Source organism: Zalophus californianus, chromosome 12, assembly GCF_009762305.2.
Source record: "Zalophus californianus isolate mZalCal1 chromosome 12, mZalCal1.pri.v2, whole genome shotgun sequence".
NCBI classification, from domain to species: domain Eukaryota; kingdom Metazoa; phylum Chordata; class Mammalia; order Carnivora; family Otariidae; genus Zalophus; species Zalophus californianus.
This window is the reverse complement of record NC_045606.1, coordinates 107,006,426-107,012,954: the sequence shown is the minus strand read 5'-3', so window position 1 is coordinate 107,012,954 and position 6,529 is coordinate 107,006,426. Positions and strand designations below refer to the sequence as shown.

Sequence of the window (6,529 nt, the reverse complement as noted above, 5' to 3'; positions counted from 1 at the left end):
CTATGGACTCTGAGAAACAAACTGAGGGTTCTAGAGGGGAGGGGGTGGGGGGATGGGTTAGCCTGGTGATGGGTATTAAAGAGGGTACTTATTGAATGGAGCATTGGGTGTTATATGCCAACAATGAATGATGGAACACTACATCAAATAAATAAATAATAAATAAATAAATAAATGGGGAAAAAAAGTTAAGCAGCAGAAAAAAAAAACACGTTGTTGCTACAAAATGTTAACCATCATCTGAACTTTCAGCAAGTTATAACCACTGATCACAGATCACCATAACAAATATAATAGTAATGAAACAGTTGGCTAGGCACAATGCAAGGAAGCCTAGTGGGAGCCAGAGCCTCCCAGGGAGGAGCTGCGCAGCAACTGGCACCCACCAGGGGAGGGGCAGTGGGAGCGGCTGAAGCCAGGACAGGAGGTGAGTGGAGCCCCAAGGCTGAGGTCCCAACGAAAATGAGCACACAAAGCACCTCCCCTGGCAGGGGGCAGGCGCCTCAGTCTCCCCACTGCACCTGGACCTGTGCTTCCTCTGCTCCAGCCTCCATGGACTTGCACTGCTGCAGTGGGTGCTGGGGTGGCTGGTGTGGGCCCTGACTGCCCAACCGTACCACCTGTACCTGGCCTATGGCTGGGTCATGTTCATTGCTGTCTTCCTCTGGCCGGTGACAATTGTCTTCTACATCCTCTGCCTGTTTCAGCTGCATGTGAGGTTGTATATGGTGCCCTGGCCACTGGTGTTAATGATATTTAACATGGGCACCACCATTCTTGACATTACAGTCTTCATCACCTGCTCTGCTGTCCTTGAGCTGAGGTTCCTGAAGGGCACACTGCCGAATAACCAGTGTATAGTTGCCTCTTTCTTCGCATGTTTAGTGATGATTGCCCATGGAGTGAGTGCTTTCTTCAGCTTCCAGGCCTGGCAGGGCATGGGCAGAAATGCAGCCACCAATCACATGGCTGGTGGCTACACCTAGACCACCTGTACCAGGTCCCATTGTGGGCCGGCCCACAAGCCAGCGGCCTGAGACCTTTATGGAGTTAGCCTGGAAGGGACTACACTTGCTCTGCTCATCAGACTCTGGCTCGCTCAGCACTCCTAAGGCATCAGGATCCTTCCTCTGGTTTGGCACAAGTCTGTGTGCACATGGGCTGGAAAGAGGCCAATGGCTGACACCACCTGCCTATCCCCCACATTTAGTGGAAGGTGAGGGGGCATACAGGACTTTCAGTGTCTCTGCTTTGTCTTTAGTAGAAAAAGGCTGGGGCCCAGACTTCTCTCCAACACTAAATACACTAACAAGGACTCCAGACCGGCAGCCCCTGACCCACCACAGAAAAGGCTAACAAACAATGTGTGTTTATCTTAGTCTTTGTGTCCGAACTGCAGAGCATGCTCTTGGATCCTGTCTGATTCCCTAAAACACAATTCTGATCTGACCCTCCCCCAAGCCAAGAGGCTGCTTCTAGGGAGACATTTGTGGAAAGAGGGTTATGAAGCACGATCTTCTTTTCCTGCATTTCAAACATACCAGTTATTTAAAGCAATGGGTTTTAAGCAATTTCTCAGTGATGAAAAATCTGGCCAAGTTTCCCTCCCTCATCCAAGCCCTTGTTTATAATAATCCCTTTGGAAAAAGCTAACAAAGCTGACTGCTTCCCTGACATGAAGGAGGGAGGGAGTCAAGACTTTACCTGATAAGTTGTCCCATGCTTGGTGGTGGCTCTGTTCTCTTTGGGTTTTTTTTACAAAAATAAAGATGGAAGAACTTATTTGGAAAAAAGATGAAAAAGCTTGAAACATTGCAAGAAGTACCAAAATGTGACACAGAGACATGAAGTGAGCAAATGGTGTTAGAAAATAATGCCAATAGACTTGCCCAATGTAAGGTTGTGTAAGGTTGCCACAAACACCCAATTTGTAAAAAATCTGCAGTATTTGTGAGGCACAATAAAGTGAAGCACAATAAATAGGGGTATGCCTGTAGTTGATTCAGATTTCTTTTGATTAGTGTTTGCATGGTGCATTTTTCCCTTTTCTCTTTAAAAAAAAATGCACACAATTTGTTGGCTAACTGAACATAATGAAAAATAAAAAAATAACCACTTTAAAAAAAATTGAGTTATAATAAGTAAAATTCACTCATTTAAGTGAACATTTCTGTGAGTTTTGACAAATGCTTATTGCCATGTAACCACTGTTAATACCAGATATAGAACATTTCCATCAACCTCTAAAATTCCTTCCTGCTCCTTTGTAGTCAACATCTCCCTCTATCCCCAGCCTCTGGCAAACACTGATCAGTTTTCTGTACCTAGTGATTTGCCTATCACAGATGTCATGTAAGTGGAATGATAGAGTATGTAGCCTTTTGAATTTGCCTTCTTTCACCTATAAGAGGCATCTGAGATTCACCCATGGTATTGTTTGGATACTATTACAATAAACCACAAAATGCCAGGAACTTAACACATTGAAAATTTATTTTTAAGCCAGTTAATTGGTACTTGAGTGGGTTCCTGGCCATTAGGAAGAGGGGAGTCTTTTACATGCAGTTGAGCAATCACCAGTCTTACGGGCACTCTGCCACCTTCAGCTCTTGGCTTTCAAGGATGCCCAAAGCGTCAAGATCCAGCCATTAGATGGGAAAAGAACATGGAGCATCATACATGGAAATTTTTATGGGGAAGGGCTGAGAGTAGTAAAGATCATTTCTGCAATGTTTCTTTCCAAGAACTAGTTCACACAGCCAGGCCAAGGGCAGCTTAGAAATGGATACTATTCTCAGAGTATCCACATTGGGCAGCTGCTTCCTTGGACAACCATGGAAGGGAGAGTGTGAATTGAGGTCTACAACTAAGTTTCTCTACAACACTAGTGTATGGTAGATACTCAATAAATTTATTAAATGAATGAAACCCTTTCAATTTCAATTTTGTGGTTCTGGGAGAATTTCTTAAATATTTGCACATGTGGAAACAATTTGAGTTCTAGGTTATTTATGGATCACTATAGAATATATATGTAATTTTTATTTAAATTATTTTATGAGCATATATAGAAAAGGCTTTAGATTTTAATCTGAAATTATAATCATGAGCATTAATAGCCACAAAAGAGAGCTGTCAAGTCAAACATAAACAATTGGTTCTGAGTAATTTAGGTTGATATTCATTTACTCCTTCATTTATTTTGCCATCTGCTAACACTTGCAAATACACTAATGTTAGCAGGTACCAAAGGTTTAAGAAAAAAATGACAAAAGAAAAATAAAATTGAAAACTGTCAAGCTACTTGCTCATTATTTTTTCAAACAAAAATTTACTCATTTTTGGTAGTGGAACACAGAACCAGCTAGCAGAACATCAGTGTTCCCTAAGACCACAGTTTGAAAAAAATCACTGGTTTTGTGGAAAATTGGGTCCCAGGAAGTGAGGTACAAGGCTGGTTACAGGAGAGAAAACAGAAAAGATCCAGCACAGCTGGACATGTAATCATAGGAGACTTGCCTGAGAGACCCAGGAGAAGGTCCAGTGCAGCAGGGACACCCATGCTAGCTTGAGGTCTTGGGACCAGTACGGAGAAGGTCACCTCTGGCTTTGCCTTCTGTCCTGAGCCTCAGTCTTCAATCATTAATTGTCTGCTGGACATTGCCACCTGGATGTCCTGTTCCATTTCAAACAGAGGTCTGAAACTGGTCCCCTTTACTCCTGAAGCAGCACGCCCTCTAGCAACCCCCCATCTATAAACAACACTGGAGTCTTCCTTCTACTACTGGTTGGTCAAGCTTGAGGCTTTGGCTCTTCCCTTTCTTCCTCCACCCTGCAAGTGCTCAGACCTCATGCCTCGGCAGTTCTGCTTGGTTAATGACCTTCTAGTCAGTGTCTGTCTTTCCATTCTCAGTGGGCAACCTGGTCCTTGCCCTGAGATGCTCCCACTCAAACGTGCATGACAGCCTCCCCTGATCTGTTCCTTTCCCTCTGATGAAGCCTGTGTTTCCCATTATATTCTTCCTTTTTTAATTTTTATTATTTTATTTTTTATTATGTTCAGTTAGCCAGCATATAGTGCATCATTAGTTTTTGATGCATTGTATTCTTCTTAATGCACATTAGTATATTGAAGAGACCAGGATAACTTGCTTAACTATGTTTAATTCATTGTTTCCCTAATTTTAAACTATGGATCTTCCCTTGTTTTTTATGGTACACTTACTAATAATCCAATGAACAAGTGTTCTACACAATACTCTGTGATGTGACCCTTAGGACAAACTCTAAATTCTTTGGTTTGACATTAAAGTCTTACCACAAACTTACCTTTTTCTCCTGTACCAATTTCATCTCTCATTATTCTGGTCTATCTCACCTTTAAGGCTTAGCCTAATTTTGCCTCTCCCTTCAGGGACACCTGCTTGCTCTGTCCCTCAATATTGTCCTTCTAGGACTCTTGTGTTCCTCTGTCTCAACCACTCATGTGGCACTTCATTTGTAAGATTGTTTCATCTCCATCAGGGGCTGATAGCTCTCCCTCACTAACTAAACCTGACCTCAGCTCCAGCTGCAAAAACCTCTAAGATTCAGTTACAGCCTCCATCAGTAGAGTCCCTTCTCCTTTTTTAAGGTGACCGCTGAACAGGTCCACTGTATTCTAGCTACTACCACCTGTGGCTCCAAAAACATGTGACTATTTCTGGTTCTTTCCATAGCATACCACACAGGAGCTCTGGGAACACCCACCCTCCCACCTCTTCCTGCTGGAGTTTACTCACATTGGCTGGATCCTCCCAAATGGAGGATATTCTCAGAGTCCTAAATGAGGATTGGGGCACACATCCCTATACATCTGGCTTTAACCTCAAACTAACACCCTCCCCCAGGATTCCAGCATTTCAGCCTGGATGTGTGTGGAAGCAGAAGCCAAGATATGAGCTCTGACTTCTTGCTTCTCCTCCTTCCCACTTTCCAGGCCAAAAGGCTCTAATTTCTTCCCCTTCATGTGAAGCGGCTTTTCTCTTCACTGTCTTCTTCTCCCCAAAGTGCCATTTGCCCACCTCATTTCCTTGATTTCATGGAGACAGAATGACAGCTACAGGGCATGGTCTTTATGGAGTAGAATAATTTTTAAAAAACTAACAGTTTAATAGTCTCACAATATTAATGTATAATGTATATGGCAACATTTTATAAACTATAAAGTTTGCAAAATATAAGGGAGCATAATATTAATAATAATTATTTGGAGAAATTGAAAGTAGAGGGAAAATATTACAAATGTCTTTGCCTCTTGCTCAAGTCAGCCACCACTGTACTCTGGGCCCAGTCAGGACGATGGGGGTGATTCTGCAGGCGAACTCCAAGTGTGCTGTCCAATGCTCTTTGAAGTTCCTAAAAGTGACCACACTGTCACATGGAGTCAGATGTCAGTGAGCCTGCATGGCTGACAACATCTGTGGGACTTGGGAAAAGATGTCTCTCTCCATTCCAGTCTTGTTCATGAACATGCCATCCCAGGCCTAAGATCTGCCAAAGACAATGCTCAATGTTTAAGTTTTGGAGATTCTAACTCAAAAATCAGAATGAGCCTCTTTATCCCTGTGTATCACTAAAAGGAAGCAGTTCTCTCTGTTACAGGGACATTCTGCCATGTCTGGTAGAAGTTTTGTCCCCGGCACCTCATGTCTTATTATAGGAGCACTGAAGCCAAAATGTCTAATGCTTGAGCCAAAACAGAGATTTGGGCCAAAACACCTTCCACAGCCAAAGCTCAAGATTCTAAAGAAGTAGATTTATTTCACTAAAATTAGTATCTTTCCAATTTAGATCACAATCTGTAAAGCATTTACTGTCACAGCCTGAAAAAACAGGACCAGGTTGAATTTGGGTTGCTTAGTGAGAAGTGGTCAGCTCGTCTCAAAAACTGACCAAAGTTTTCTAGGTTCATGTGATGTGGATAGACCTTCCTCACATAATAAACTCCTAAAAAAGAAGAATCCCAAAGATCTCAAGCACATCCTTAATTAGCTCTGGACTGTGGCTCCCACCTGATGAATTAGTCATCCTTTAATTAATGAACTCAAACATTTGCTGAGTTTGAGGATGTGCCAACTCATAAGCTAGGAATGCAAAGATGACTAAGACAGGGCTTGTCTTCTGGAGTGTTCACAGTCTGATGATCAGCAGAGGAATGCAACTCAGGAGCAGAGTGTTGTTATAGAAAGAAGTGCAGGCAAAAACAGACACATAGATCAATGGAACAGAATCGAGAGCCCAGAAATGGACCCTCAACTCTATGGTCAACTCATCTTTGACAAAGCAGGAAGGAATGTCCAATGGAAAAAAGACAGTCTCTTCAACAAATGGTGTTGAGAAAATTGGGCAGCCACATGCAGAAGAATGAAACTGGACCATTTCCTTACACCACACGCAAAAATAGACTCCAAATGGTTGAAAGACCTAAACGTGAGACAGGAGTCCATCAAAATCCTAAAGGAGAACACAGGCGGCAACCTCTTCAACC

General features: G+C 42.7%; 1 pseudogene; it reads left to right on the top strand.

Annotated features, from left to right (window-relative positions):
* The first annotated feature begins 321 nt into the window (after positions 1-321).
* LOC113911808 lies at positions 322-986 on the top strand (annotated as a pseudogene).
* The last annotated feature ends 5,543 nt before the right edge of the window (positions 987-6,529 follow it).